Source organism: Armigeres subalbatus, chromosome 3 (assembly GCF_024139115.2).
Source record: "Armigeres subalbatus isolate Guangzhou_Male chromosome 3, GZ_Asu_2, whole genome shotgun sequence".
Classification (NCBI taxonomy): Eukaryota; Metazoa; Arthropoda; class Insecta; order Diptera; family Culicidae; genus Armigeres; species Armigeres subalbatus.
In genome coordinates, this window is record NC_085141.1 from 219,875,342 (window position 1) to 219,890,464 (window position 15,123).

Here is a 15,123-nt window from a genome sequence, read left to right on the forward strand (position 1 = left end):
CTCTTGAACCTCTTCTTATCAAGTACTTCGTCTTCGAAGTAATGATGACTAGTCCGATCCGCTTAGCTTCCCTCTTCAGTATGATGTAGGCTTCCTCCGTCTTTCTCCATAAACTTCCTCCTCCCAAATCTTGGTAATGACCCACTGCAGCGCTCTAGCCAGTGCCTCACCACCGTGTTTAAATAGCTCTCCTGGTAGTTAGTCAACCCCAGGGGCTTTGTTGTTCTTCAGCCGGCCAATCTCCTCCTGGATTTCCTGGAGATCCGGAGCCGGTAGAATTATGTCCTGCTCGCGTTCCCCCAGGTCCGTTACCATACCGCCATCTTCGTCTGCCACATCGCCATTCAGGTGCTCTTCGTAGTGCTGCCGCTACCTTTGGATCACCTCACGCTCGTTCGTAAGAAGGTTCCCGTTTATGTCCTTACACATATCAGGCTGTGGCACGTGGCCCTTACGTGAACGGTTTAACTTCTCATAGAACTTTCGTGTGTTATTAGCGCGGTACAGTTGCTCCGTTTCTTCACGGTCTCGATCTTCCTGCTGGCGCTTTTTCCTCCGAAAAATCGAGTTTTGTCGGTTCCGCGCCCGTTTATATCGTGCCTCGTTCACCCTCGTGCGGTGTTGCAGCAATGCAATGCTGCATTATTCTCTTCCACTAACTGCTCACATTCGCCGTCATATCAGTCGTTTCTCTGATCCGGGGCACCGTGCCAAGTGCAGCGGTTGCGATGCTACCAATGGCGGATCGAATATCTCTCCGGCCATCTTCAAGAGACGCTGCGCCTAGCTGCTCTTCCGTTGGGAGTGTCACTTCCAGCTGCTGCGTGTATTCTTGGGCTAGTCTACCGTCTTGTAGACGCCCAATGTTAAGCCGCGGCGTCCGACTTCGACGCGTGTTGTACACCGTCCAGAGTTTTGAGCGCATGCATGTGGTCGGATTCAATATTCGCACTGCGGTAAGTGCGGACGTTCGTGATGTCGGAGAATTTACCGTCGGTTAGAACGTGGTCGTTTTGGTTTTCCGTTTCTTGGTTAGGTGATCTCCATGTGGCTTTGTGAATATTTTTGCGGGGAAAGAAGGTGCTTCGGACTACCATAAAGCGGGAGGCTGCGAAGTTTATGCATCGTTGGCCGTTGTCATTCGATACGGTGTGCAAACTATCCGGTCCGATGACCGGTCTATACATTCCCTTCCTACCTGTGCGTTCATGTCACCTATGACGATTTTGACGTCCCGCAGTGGGCATCCATCGCATGTCTGCTCCAGCTGAGCGCAGAACGCTTCTTTCTCGTCGTCGGATCTCCCTTCGTGTGGGCAGTGCACGTTGATGATGCTATAGTTGAAGAAACGGCCTTTAATCCTCAGCTTGCACATCCTTGCGTTGATTGGATGCCACCCAATCACGCGTTGGCGCATCTTACCCAGCACTATGAAGCCGGTTCCCAGCTCGTTGGTGGTGCCACAGCTTTGGTAGAAGGTAGCTGCTCGATGCCCGCTTTTCCACACTTTCTGTCCTGTCCCGCAAATCTCCTGCAGCGCCACGATGTCGAAGTTGCGGGGCTGTAATTCATCGTAGATCATCCTGTCGCAACCTGCGAAACCTAGCGACTTGCAGTTCCATGTTCCAAGCTTCCAATTGTGATCCTTTATTCGTCGCCTAGGTCTTTGCCGATTATATCGAGTCGAATTATCTCGTATATTGTTCGTAATTATTGGTTTTCCAGGCGGCTTATTGAGCCTGCGCAAACCTCCTGTCTCGTCGAAGGGCCGTCGTGTTAGGGCTGTTTAGCGTCCCACTTAACACCAGGACGGACTTGTGCGCTTTGAGCGGCACACGGTCGCTTTGGCGGTGCCTACTTGCGGATACTTGCAGCTTTTTATAGAGGTTTAACAGGCCCTCTGTCAAACCCCACCACATCCCAGGCAAGCGCCACAACTCGCAGATGGCCTGGGGAGGGATCGTCAAGCCCTTGGACATAGTCCCTGCTGCCCGTAACATGGAAAGCAACACTTCACGCAGAGAAAATCTACCTTTTTGAACTAAAAAATAAAATTATTGAATTATTTTTTAAACCCAAATATTTTATTTTTAAAATCAAAACTGAAATATATTTAAATCAAAATTTTTTATTGTTGTTTCTACTGCAATCCAGTGTAACTAGTTTGTGGAGTAAATATTTGAAAAAAATACAAATATAATTATTGTGGTTTTATTTTCCACACGAAGCCTACCCAAAAATAAAATATTTTATATAACATTTAAAATAAATTTTTGATTATAATATTTATTTTTTTTTAATTTAAGAAAAATATTGTTGAAAGCAAAAATTTTTCGTTTTGGATTGAAAATATTTTTTGTACAAACAAAAAAATATATTGTAAATTCAACAATTTTTATTTTGAGTGCTGTTTTGGAACATTGTAGAAACAATAATATTTTTCGTCTAATCAAATCTGATTTTTTGTTGAATTCAACAAATAAAATTATTAGCCGGGGAACAATAATTATTTTTGTTGTTTTTATACATAATATCATTGAGTTTAAAAAACATTTCTCTGCGTGTTAAACTAAACTCGAACCACCCCCGGGGACGAGCCAGCCTAGGGCTGAAGATTGTGCCACGTTTGGCCTAAAGTCGTTTGACCTAATGCCGTTTGGCATATGGTCGTTTGGCCTAATGGACGTTTGGCATAATAGGTACATATAGCCCAGCAAACCAGCAATCGTATGAGAATGTACAAATTAAATTATATATATATATTCACAGATCAGATCGTAATCATATATAGATCCAGCAGAAGTTGTGAAAAATTGTAGAAAGGTTATATATAATGCAAATGTACAATCTAATTACAATCTATGTCATAAGTTGTAAATATGTAAATTTAAACTCACAACGGAATCATATATCGCAAATATTTGAAAAATTGCATATATATGCATCTGAAGTTACAATATCGTTAAGATTTGATTGTAAAGTCCTCTGTTATAATGATTTCCAACTCTGTTGATCCTTGAATGTTCAATAAAATATTCTTTTTCAAGAATAGTTGTTTTATACAAATACATTCCTCAACATTAAACAATCGGTAATCACCCAGTCAATGTCTGTGAAATAGAATTACATGAAAATGATCATTCAGTTATTTTTGTACTATTGGCCGGAATTCTAAGGGAATCTTTTCGAACCCATTCTCTATGAACTGTGTTTTTCCATACATCTGTACTAGCTATGTATAACTAAACCTCCAAAGGTAGATTCCTAATAGAATACTTACTGTTATTTCTAGACCAACATTTGAAAAGGGCGTAACAGCCAAAATTTATTCCTTTTGATTCTTCGTCTACGTATATAGCTATTCATGTAGACGAAGAATCAGAAGGAATAAATTTTGGCTGTTACGCCCTTTTCAAATGTTGGTCTAGATTTGTCATTAGACATAGTAAACAGCCTGGTGTTGTTTTTTAAGTACTCATTAAAAGTATAGAAACAGATTTGCAAAAACTCCATTATTCAGTACTTATTGGAAACATGAAATTCAATTCTAAAATTTAGCAACCAGAAAGAGAGTATGTACTATTAGTCGTTTTATTCCATATTTTGTTCTCAACAATCAATTCACAACATCACTGGGATCTATAGAACAATTTAGAAATACAATAAACACTATTTTAGGGAAAACAAACTTTGAGGGCAATTTTGTTATATTATATCCTCTTAGAGATGATAATATCATGATGATATTATACACGTCAATATGAAATTATATATGTGTTCAATTAAATCGCATATACTGGTTGATGCAATCATTGTCGACAATGTTGTATAAGATGCAATGGAATGTCTTTTCCAGATTGTATTCGCAGATGCAATATTATCATTAGGTATAAATGATTGCTTAACAACTGCGTACACATGGAGGAACCAGGTAGCTTCTGGACTATGAACTAGAAGGTCAAAGGATCGAAACTGGAAGCTGGAGGCTAAATTTATAACATAAATATATACATTAACTAATAATCAACTAACAGCATGTCACATAATGATTATGTTTCGACCTAAGAAATATTTTTGTTGCAAATACAATAACACGTATGTTTTTTATGATAATATAATGTATGTATTATGATGTATGTTTGAACTGTTTTTTACCATTCTAGATGTAAAGTTGTAACAGTCCAATTATGCAACTTTATAACTGAACATATGCGATCTCCGATAAAAACCAACATGATTGTATATTGATTAAATTGAAATCGGAATACGTCGTATATCTTGTTATGCCATAACATTGATTTGTACGTATATGGCCTCCACTTTTGTTCACATAGAAGGAATCTATGCATTTTATACAATCAAATTGCATCGTATAAGAGTGCATTAAACAGAACTGAAAGTTAGTTATGTGAACCAATTTGTTGGCTGGGAGGCGTAAACGATTGAAACATATTGTTTATATGAAATTCTTTTTGTAGGTGCAAAATAAAGCCATGTGCAGTGATCAAAAAGCGGAATACAAACTAACGTCAAATATTGCAAATCACTTTTACAATACAATAAAACCAGGAATTTATAAAAAGGAATGTATAAAAAACAATGAACCAGATATGTTTTGGCAATGTCGACATATGAAAACAGTATAACTTGAAAGAACTGATCATGCTTTAAAGAAGGCATCAACATTTTTGGAAAATGCTTGTCATATGCAATACCAAAGCAACATGCAGTAAAACTCGAAAGAACAGCACATGCTTTAAAGAAGGTGTCAACCATAGAGTAAAGATTGTATGTTTCCTATACAATGTCAAAACTGTAAAACTCAAAATACAAACCCCAATCGATTTTGGCATCACGTTCAGAACATTTATGTTGCCAAAATCGAATGGTTTTTGTTTTCTTATGATACTTTAACATTTCTTCACTTTTTGTGACGCTAGCCACACTGTGACCCTTTTTTACATTAAGATACTCATTTTTCTTATGTTGTAAAACACAGAATTTTATTTCAAAATGAAAAGTGAAATGAAACCCAATTTTAATCATTTTTGAGGGGAATGAATTATTGGCAATGGCTGATTTTCTATCCGCCGCTTCCTCATCCAGGCGCTATCGTATATGCGCAAATAGCCAGCAAGAGTTAACAGCTCGAAATTTGTATGGCGAAAGACATCTAACGCGGGTTTTCTCAAAATTAGGAACTTTTTATGAAAAACTATTTGCTACCGGTTATGAAGGATGGTCTCCGCTACTACGCTTACCAAATATTTTTTTGATTTAGGTGCTTAATTTTGAGAAATCGAACCTTAGATGCCTTTCGCCATACTGATTTCAAAAAGTTAACTCCTAGTGTGCCGCTGTAAGCAGGCTCAAAGTGGGCGATTCATTGATGGTTTTTCGGCGGAAACATTTTGTTTTATTTTTAAAAATCAAAATGTTTATCCACAATATTTTTTTTCAGGTAAAATATACATTGAAGAAAGTGAGTTTCCAAACAAAACATCAGAAACTGTACTTCAGACAATATTCGGCTTAAATTGAATTAAATCGCTTATCAGCCGAGTGAACCCAAACTTAAGGCCGACAGCCGTCTCCCTAATAAATAAAATAATAATAATAAAAAAAACTTTTAGCCGATGCATACTATGCACTTGAGTAAACATTTTGATTTTTTAAAATAAAACAAAATTTTTCCGCCGAAAATCATCAATGCCCCTCAAAGATGATTAAAATTGGATTCCATTTCACTTTTCATTTCAATTTAGAGAAAAATCAACATATTTTTACAACATAATAATAAGACAAATGAGTATCTTAATGTAATATTTTAGTACATAAAAAATGGAAATTGTTAGTTTAAAATACCTACGGTGTAAGATCTACTCAAATTCTTTGTATCGAGCTAACAATACCCGAAATCGGATGTAAGACGGCGAAAATACGACCAAAAACTTTTGCCTATATTTTTAGAGGGTGAACCCAAACTTTTGGCCGGGAGTGTACATATCGTATGTGACTGACGATGACTATCGGATAATGTTGTTGTACACCAATAATAGTAATGTGGGTTTCCTAATGTAGCATTAAATAAAATATTAACATTTTCACATATTTTACTAGAAAGAATAATTTACGTTTTTCAAATTATGCCAAACGACCATTAGGCCAAACAACCATTAGGCCAAACAACCGTTAGGCCAAACGACTTTAGGCCAAATGACCATTAGGCCAAACGGCCTTATGCCAAACGTCATTAGGCCAAACGACTTTAGGCCAAATGACGTACAACCGGGCTGAAAGTCTCCTTAATAAAGACAAAAAAATAAATAACTCGAACCAGTTAGCCACACAAAAAACACACTTAAGTCAGTTGTGCTTGTCGTAGCCAAGCAAATCCGTCTTTCGATTTGCCTTTTACCAACGAAAACAAGCGCGGAACATCGAAGGATAATTCGCATGTTCACGCCTCAAAAACAGAACACTGAATGATCGTTTATTTTCACCGTTCGAATAATCTAGAATTCCTGTCAGCCTACTGAGATTGAATTTCAAATATCTTCTCATTAGCTTTTTAGTATGCTGGCATTCCAAATGCCAACTACGATTGAATTTCAAATTCGTTATCATTTTTTCTATCAATGTCATTTTTAGTTTATATTTTATATTTAGTATATTTTAGTTTATTTCATTATTTTTATCATGAAATAAGAAATACGTTCCACTTTATCCATCAAAGTAACCAACAAATGCAAATGCATTTTTCAGACTCACTTTATTCCCCACAGTGCTTATTCTGAGTATCGTATGAGGTGAAGCGTTTCGAATGAAATGAGAATTTGCGATATCTTCCATTTGACGAGACGAGACGCAGAATAAGCACAAGTGTGTTAAGTTGAGTCAGTTGTAAATATTTATAATTGTGACAAAAACCACGTGAACAACTTTTTGGGCGTTTTTGTAGATATTCTGGTTATATTGATAGATTAATATATGGATTCTTCTGAATTCTTAGCTAATAACTTTAGATAATAAGATATAATAAGATTTTTTTAATTGGTCCAGAGGTGCAGAATTACCATAGGAATCGAGCCCTGTACTTTGTTTTGATGAACATATTTGGTGGTGTGGTGGACAACGGTGAATGGGATGGCGTAGTCCATGAATTACGAGCTACACTACCTAAGTATACAAAAATGCAGATATCGACCGGCTGATAAAACACGGCATATTACAGTGGGCTGGACATACAGCGTGTACTTCGGAGAGGAGAACAGCGAAAGTGGTATTTAACTGAAAACCATGCAGATGCCAATTGTGCAATTGAGGAAGACGTGCGTGCGACTGGTGTGCGAGGAGACTGACGATTGGTTTCCTAAGGATAAGGACGAGCAACCTGAAATATGACGCTGCATTTAGTAAGTAGTAAAATTCTTCTTTATTTAAAGATTTTTTGTGCTTCTATTATTTTTTACATGTACAGTGATCGGCCGGACTTTGCCCTCCAACTTTGATTTTATTTTTTTCTTCTTCTTATCATGACGGCCTTTAGGAGTATCTAATCTAATCTAATCTTATACATGCGTAGCTGTTACTCTCAAAAGAGTAATATTACAGTTAAAAGCGTAAGCTACTTATTTCTCCGATGTTTATCCTTTTCTAACTCGGGGAAGTCTATTATTAACATTTCGTTCTTTCTCAATCCTTTATGATTTTATATGGAAACATACTATATCATTGCAATGCATTAACCTCGTTTCACTCACTCCTTTTCCTAATTCTAGAAAGTTTCAATAAGTCTCCGTTGAGGGTGGAGTCTACTAGTCTAATTAGATTATTTTCTTGTATCAATCAATTATCATGATAGACAAAGAAGGATTGATTACATATATGCTCTTGTCGTGCGTGGGCGTGTTCTTACTTCCTTTATGGTCCTTTCGTTACAGACATATTATGCAACTCGGTATGCGTTTTTTTGTCTTATCTTTCATTTGATTTTCTTATAGCTGTAGCCAACTTATTTGGTCGTATGGCGCAGCGCAATATGTTTAAGAAATTAATTATCCCACAGCCACAGTAGCCAATACCTGAAAGCATCCTGGAAAATGACGGTTTCTGAATTCCGTCATTTTTCTTTTCATATGGCCAGGCCAACTACGCAGTATGTACCGCAGAGATGACTCCTAGATATTGAACGACTTCAGGAATTCCTAAAGTTACTCAATAGCTTGGAATCGAGGGGAAAGGAAGAAAGCGTGGACCTCCCGTACCAAACGCTTCCAATAATATAGATACCTAATCTTCTTATATATAAAAATGAAATGGTCTGTGTTCGTATCCGCATAACTCGAAAACGGCTGGATGGATTTTTTTCATTTCTTCAGCAGACACATTCGTTTTCGTTTCCGACGGGTTTATATGATATTTCCCCAGTCAAAAATTATTAGTAAAGTTGTGTAAATCGTGAAAAACTAAAATAAGGATTCGCAAGGGTAGTTTGCAACGTGCATTTTCGCCTACTATGCAGGACAACGTCTGCCGGGTCAACTAGTATATGATAAAAATCGTGTACGTGTTTTTTGTATGATGTATATGAGCGTGTATGTGTATATCTGTATGTGTGTTTATATGTCTACACTGATAGACAAAAGTATTCGTCATGTTTTAATAGAGCTACTATGAAAACATGACGAACTCTCATGTCCATCAGTATATGTATGTATTAGTGTATATGTATGTGTGTATAATGTGAATGTGTGTGTGCGTTTGTGTGAGTGCGTGCGTGTTAAATTTACGGATTATCAAAACCTTACCTCTCCTCCATAAATCTGACGCTGAACATGTTTGAGCATTTACATAGGCTTGATCGCAATATTAGCAAGGGCATTGCCCTTGATAACAATCGATCAGCCCCTGCATCTGAACAAAGAACAAACATGCGCACGTCTTCCGTATATGCAGCACTATTTTATACACTGCACATTTGTTTCGACCGCGGTCAATGCACTGGTTCTATTGTTCTACTTTTAGGCGAATCACCGCACAAAAGTAGAGCGCAAAAACCAACCGCACTGGAAGACGGTCGAAACGAGACTCTCATGACGGACTTTAGGAGTATGTTTAAAAATTTTATAACATAGCTACTATGTACACTAATATTTACATTAAAAATGTGATAACCTAGATTGGAACTAGCGCAATAAATGAAGCCTGATCTGAATGCAAGCTACGGACCCTAAACTTTTCTTTACATTCACCAAAGCGTTCATGTATGGTTTATGCCATACATTGTCGAATGCCTTCTCAACATCGAGTAAAGCCATGGCGGATATTTTTGAGTCGAGTCATTTGGTATGTGGTTGACCGACCGCGACGGAAACCAAATTGTTCCTCGAGCAAGATGTTGAGATTTTCGGCAGACTCGAGTAATTGGTGATGAATGGCTTTTTCGGATAGCTTGAATAATCCTGAAGGCTGAAGGCTGATGGAACGATAACTTTTGGGGGAGGTCGATGGGAAGTAGCTGAGCCGGAGACACTGATTAAAGATCAGCGAGAGGTGCTCAAGGAACGGAGCACTCATGTGTTTGAGCTCGAGATTCAATATGTTATCGAAGCCTGGGGCCTTCATGCTCTTCGATAATTTGATATAGGCCGTCAATTCGCCACCTGAGATCTCCAACTCCTCCGAAAAGTCGTTGGGTATCAGATGGATGTTGTTTAGCATGCTCGTTGATGGCTGCTTCGTTTGGACTGACGATGTTCTGCCCAAGATTGTATGAGTTGACGAAGTGACGACCTATTTCAGCGACCTTCTCTGCAGGAGTTATCAAGCGATCCTTAGAGCATTATTGTTTAGTGGGATCAAAGGTTGAATGGGCCGAGGCTTAGATTTTAGTATATTGGTCATTTTCCAGAACGGCTTAGCATACTCTGGGAGAGTGCGGATCTTATTCGAGAAATCGTTATTTTTAAGGTCCACCATTCTGTCCTTGATAATTTTTGTGATTCGATATCAGCGTGCCTTAAAGCTCTATAAACCGTAATCAATCCGATAATGACGATGATTTTATTCAAATCCGCACTAATACTAATAAAGTTTTGAACTAAATTCAATATTTTGGGGCTATTTACGGACTTACCTCCATCATAATATATTCATGGCATTTTCATATTAATTTTTCACTTATCAAAACCAGCAATTACTGAGGAATTGCTGGAAAAACGCTGAAAACTGCGTTTTTCCTAGGCCGATATTCGTATGTTCATCGAACGCATACTAACGTTCGATCGTTCGGATAAAACACATACACACTCACTTGATTTTTCACTTGATCTTTTCCCATTGTTTCCTTGATTTTATCACTCCTAAAACATATTCACTAACTGAGTTTCACATTTTTCTTCGATCTTGTCTACAAATTAATTCCCAAAAACTGTCAAAAACTGCTTTCCAAAAATCGAAGTGAGAGACAAATTTGACGACCGTATTGTGAATGCAATAAAATGCGGAAGACTCAAATTCACTAGCGCAATAAGTGGAATGGTGAGCACAAAATCTACGCGATGCAACTTCATTCACTTTGAACAATACAACGTATACGCCAGCCAACACGCAAACAAAGGTGTGCATACACAAGAAAACAATCATCTCTTTACCGTTGCCAGATTTATTTATTGGAAAAATGATTGCTGTTTGTCGGATTGAACAAAAAAAATAAAAATAAATATTTAAACATGTTATGTAAGCTTCTATTACATTCTAAGTGGTGTACAAAAAAAATTAAACCGATAAACACCCATATATTTGATACACCGTGAACATGTATTATGATATAAAATAAACAATTCGTCACGTCTGGCAACATTATGCATCAGCTGACATATTTTTAACACCCCATTTCCACCCACCCCAGTTGTAAACAAAATTTATTTATCGCTGCTGCACTTTTCCGTACCAATTGTATCACTATTACAAACAAGTGATGCAGTCATTAATTTTCAAAACATTGTGATGGAGTCTTGAGCCTTAAGCTCAGGCAGTCCAGTACGCTGAAACTGCCTGCGAGTGACATTCCGCAATCGAATCAAATCTTTGGTGAGTGTATCGATGGTTAGGATGTTGCTTACCTGCCAAGCTCGGTTGTAGTTTCGCCGGAACTGCTGATGCCGATTGACAGAGGAGCCCACTTCCGCCACCGAAGTTAGCTCCTGGTAGACGACCGGCTACGATCGGCGAGATGTGATCGTTCATATTGGTGATGTACAAGTCGATTGTCCTGGGGCCCTCCTTAGCCGTGCGGTAAGACGCGCGGCTACAAAGCAAGACCATGCTGAGGGTGGCTGGGTTCGATTCCCGGTGCCGGTCTAGGCAATTTTCGGATTGGAAACTGTCTCGACTTCCCTGGGCATAAATGTATCATCGTGTTAGCCTCATGATATACGAATGCAAAAATGGTAACCTGGCTTAGAAACCTCGCAGTTAATAACTGTGGGAGTGCTTAATGAACACTAAGCTGCGAGGCGGCTCTGTCCCAGTGTGGGGATGTAATGCCAATAAGAAGAAGAAGAAGAAGTCGATTGTCGAATGGACGCCGGATCGATTCAGCCGAGTGGAAGCATGCGGGCTCAGGATCGTGTAGTGGCCTTCCTCCATGTCGTTGCTCCAGATGGTGCCGTTTTGGTTGCCGCGACTGTTGCCCCAGGCTTGGTGCTTGGCATTCAGGTCGCCGGCAATGATAAACTGGCCTTGTCTCCGCGTTAGCTTGACGATGTCCCTCCGAAGGGCGGCCGATGAACCATCGCCGGCTTTAGCTTGAGTTGGGCAGTACGCCGCGATGAGCGTGATTGTGCCGACGGAAGTGGTCACTTCGACACCGATGGCCTCGATCATACTCAGCTGGAAGCTTGGCAGCAGGCGACAGTTGATGTTGTAGCGAAGAGCGATGGCCACACCACCTCCCCTGGTCGGCCGGTCGAGTCGCACGATACGAAAATCCGGGATGTAGACGTTCACCTCCGGTTTTAGGTGCGTCTCGGTGATGAACGCCACGTCGATCTCTTTCTCTTGGAGGAAATCCGTCAGTTCGATTGTTTTTTTCTGCTCTTGAGCGCCCGGATAAAAAATATCATAAAATATCATACATTTTATTGTTACAACACCATTTAAAACATAGTTTTTACCATTGAATATAATGGAATTTTGACAATAAAATCACATGAGAAATAATGGTTTTCCACGATAAAATGAATGGTAAATGGGACTTTTATAGTACGTTCAGATTATGAGCTATATCACTTGATATAGCAAATCTTGACATGAGACGCCATATGCATTATTTCCAGTGAAAACTAGATGTACAAACACTGATGTCAAGACGCTCTATATCAAGTGATATAGCTCATAATCTGAACGTACTATTACAATAAAAAAGGGGGGTTGTTATGTATCTTTACAATAAAAAATCGAAAATTTTCCATACAAAATTTTGAGCAAAACAATTGATATTACGGTTGTTCAATGGAATGATTTTGAGCGACAAAATAATAGAAAACATTGTGTTTTAAATGTTTTCAATTACTGTTTCTATTGTTTTACAATAGAAATACAACAGGATTTAGAATACATTATTCTCCAACATTACAATAAAAATACAATACAATTAATTGTTTTACAAATTATTTTATTTTCAATTTAATTTTAAATCAGTTTAAACTTCATTTTCACTCATTTTACCTCGCTTTGCTGTCGGGACTTCCGAACTTTCTTCAAAAGTTTTATCTGTCAAACTAATTGATGCGTTGTTTAGCGCATCTTTAGGCGAATCCAGCGCACTACTTTCGAAGTTGGGTAAGTTGCCTGTATCTGGAGAAAAATCCAACTTCGGTATAAAAAGCGTACTAACTTTGTTCCGGATAGACAATACATGTAGTTATAAACCTGTGAAAAATGTAAATTATAAAAGAATGTTAGTTTTATTAGAAAAAGTACGTCGAGAAGAAAAGAAAAAAATACCTGCATCAGTTCTTATTATATCCCGTTGGTGAGATTGGCCAAGCATCAGTATTTCATCATAAGCTTCATTTCTGTAAAGGAACAAGGATACATGTTACCAGGTATGTCATCAGGTATTATGACGATTTTTTTTAAATTTATTTTATGTTCGGGATGAACCACTGCGTCCATTATGTACATTGAACTTTTGTAGTATAAGATTACGATTACCGGTGGTCAGTATAAGCCGTTTGCCAGCCCAGTATCATTACTTGACACTTTACCGGTCGCTACTAAACGCGCTAGGTGACCAAATTTGGCAGCGCGGCAGCTGTTATTTGATGAACTATCAAATGTCAAACGTCACCGGTACGGAATGCAGCCACCAAAATGATAACCGAAAAAAGTACCCGATGCGAAAAAGTTTGACTAATTTAAAATGACAGCACAGCAGTGTGATCAAAATACTCGCGCTCAGGTCCAGTAATGATGCTTTAACGCGCTCTAACACTTTAGATACTTACCACGGTACTGAAGCCATAGTGATCTACCGTTGCCCAGCACCAGAAACTGTAATTAAAAAGACACTTTCTGCACCATACAGTTTCATTATTTTCATCTCTTCACTAATTATAAACAAAACTGTACACGCTCAAATGAATCCAGCCATTCTCCGAGTAAAATAATGAGCAAAAGTTTTTGTTACCTTTCATTTTTTAATTTCAATTTTTATTGCATAACATTTCTAGACCTGCAATATGAAAATATATTACTTGAGAATTGGTATAACATTTTTATTCATTTAATAAGCAAAGCTATTGTAATTTTATTGTTTTCAATTGTTATTTCATCAATATAATAAATACACGAAATTTTCCAAAATGATATTAATTCAATTACATTAGACGAATTTCCAGATCATGCAAACCGAATACTTTTATAATTTGTTTAGTTTTTGGATGAGCAATACTAAACATAAGCGAACAATAAAAATATAATAGAATGTATTGGTAACATTTAAATATAGTGTTATTTTAATGTAAGTACAATAAAGATCTTTTACAACCGTGAAAATTTTACAATAAGCGTACAATATTTTGTATTGTTTACCACACAATCTATTGTATTTCAATGGGTTATGTCATATAAGTTACTGTAAATTTTTATCCGGTCGAGCAAGCGTTCCAGTTGACCAGGCCCACCCTAGCAGCCATTTTGAATGATAAACATGCCAAGAGTGAAGACCTGGTCGAAACGCGTTTTGCAGCCGCGCAGCCGAGTAGCCGTTTTCGTTCTCCGCCTCCCCACGGGACCCAAGAGGAAGAAGCGGGGGTCATTGACTGGTGGATGGTGCCGATGATGCTGGAGCTTGAACCGACGCAGCTCCCGCTGCCAGTCACTTGTGCGGCTGTAACGGTGGGAGTATTGGAATCGCACGACGGGGAGCCGCTGGAAAGTTCACCTCGTTGACCACAGGAATACGGTTCTTCTTCGGAAGGGTCCTGGTGGAGGCCTTCTTCCGGATTTCCAGGAACTCGGCTCGCTTTGGGCAGCCCTTTGTGGTGGTCCGATGTTTGTCGTCAGTTGGCACACTTGGGATCGGTCATCTCCATTTTGTCGTACTCGTCAGTCGGATGGGGCTCGCCACACTTGTTGCAGCGCGGTTTCATGCGGCAGATCCTGGTGCCGTGCTGGAAATTGAAGCAGTTGGTGCACTGCATGACGTCGCAGTGCACTGGCCGATATCGGTCTTAGTCAATGACGGTGTAATTTATAACGCCAACCAGCTTCAGCTCCTTCCAGGTAGTGGAGCCGTGTTCAAGATGGATCAGGTAAAGCTGGTGGCGATATCTTCTCGCCTTGTCGTGACGAGCGATCTTGTGCACGGTTACTGGCTACAGTCCGCAACTTTCAAGCTCTGCTTGGAGCTTTTCCTCTTTCATGTCGTGGAGTCCTCGCAGCAAAGCCTTGAGCGGACCTCGAGGAACTCCCCGACGGATTTATGGTGGTCCTTGTTGACCGGCATCACTTTCACGCCCTCGCTGCAGAGCCGAAATGTATATTTCAGCCCTTTAGCGATTAACTGGCGAATTTTCGGACGCAAATCCGGCGGATCGCCCTTCACAAAGACAG

General features: G+C 39.1%; 1 long non-coding RNA gene across 1 annotated transcript; it reads right to left on the bottom strand.

Annotated features, from left to right (window-relative positions):
• Positions 1-12,716: 12,716 nt before the first annotated feature.
• Positions 12,717-14,095, bottom strand: LOC134225641 (uncharacterized). Its single transcript, XR_009983290.1, has 3 exons — positions 13,515-14,095; positions 13,012-13,082; positions 12,717-12,936 (listed from the first exon to the last, which is right to left on the bottom strand). It is a non-coding gene; the product is annotated as an uncharacterized LOC134225641 (long non-coding RNA).
• Between the last annotated feature and the right edge of the window lie 1,028 nt (positions 14,096-15,123).